Genomic DNA, 1,579 nt, shown 5'->3' on the forward strand with positions numbered 1-1,579 from the left:
TGGGATGAATTAATGCATGTTCACATTTATTCTAGAACTAAAGTAACATCTTACTCACATTTTCTCTCAACATGGGGACAGGAGAGCTTTTAATCAATAAATGAGGGAAAAAAGTAACTCAGATATTTTCTTGTCGATTAAAAATGAATGCGTTACTTTACTAGTTACTTGGAAAAAGTAATAATATTACATAACTTGTGTTACTTGTAATGTGTTACCCCCAACACTGTGAATAAATGCTACTAAATACTGATTAACTATATTTGTTACTTATTTTCTTGAATTCTGTATTTACTCCTAGATTTATTTATTTATATAAAATCCTTAATATTGAATGTCTATAGAGATACAAGCAAACATAAAAACAACCACAAAAGCAGACCTACTGTGTATATTTGTAGCAATTGTCAAAAATACTTTGTATGGGTCAAAATTATTGATTTTTCTTTTATGCCAACAATCATTAAGATATTAAGATCAGGTTCCATGAAGATACTTTGTAATTTTCCTACCGTAAATATATCAAAACTTAATTTTTGGTTAGTATGCATTGCTAAGAACTTAATTTGGACAACTTTAAAGGCGATTTCCTCAATATTTAGATTTTTTGCACCCTTAGATTTCTTATTTTCAAATAAATGCATCTCGAACAAATATTATCCTATCCTAACAAACCATGTGTCATTGGAAAGCTTACAGTATTTAGTCAGCTTCAATAAGATGTTTAAATAAAAAATGACCCCTATGACTGGTTTTGTGGTCACATATGTTCTAACATTTCCTAACATTTTTTACTTTTATGTGGAATGTGAATTCTCTGGAAAACTGAACACACACACACACACACACACACACACACACACACACACACACACACACACACACGCACGCATATAAAGGAGCTATTTGGCTTCTAAAAAACATTTTTATTGCTGTAACTCAAATAGTAATGTGACATTAGCTGAGTGACGAAACAAAGTCTTGACATTGCAATCTATGAGAATGCGTTTCCAAAACAGCTGCCAGACACGACAGGCACCATGATGAGGTTTGCGAAGGATTTATTTGCTGATGATGCAATGCTCTTCAATGACTTGGGAAAAATATAAACGCTTCCTCGGATGTCGTGACATGCTTGTCTGCCCTACCCAAAGGTTCAAGTCTTATCTTGATAGAGTAGTTTCCGTGCAAGAAAGGGAATGCATTGCAGGGAAAGGCACCTCACTAAGTTTGTTTTGATGTGCTCACTGTTTTAATATTTCATTTAACCTATGGCTTTTTAAACATTAAATTCGAGTATACATTATTTTGAACCTAACATTAAAATAGTATCTTTTGAACACATAGTGCAACAAAGTATCTTAATCTTAAAGTTCGGTCTGGTTTAGACTAAAATTGAGGATCCGCCTTCGCTTCAAAGCGATTCGTCCGCGTTGTTACACCGCGCGCCAAATGTGGGTGTGCTCTCTGTCAGTCAAGATGAGTGACACGCTGAATGCTCTAAGCCCCGCCTCTCAGCTGCCGATGCTATTTGAGTGAGAGACGGCTGTTTTATTCACCCAGAGCTGGTTGCCGGAGC

Source organism: Garra rufa, chromosome 23 (genome assembly GCF_049309525.1).
Source record: "Garra rufa chromosome 23, GarRuf1.0, whole genome shotgun sequence".
NCBI classification, from domain to species: domain Eukaryota; kingdom Metazoa; phylum Chordata; class Actinopteri; order Cypriniformes; family Cyprinidae; genus Garra; species Garra rufa.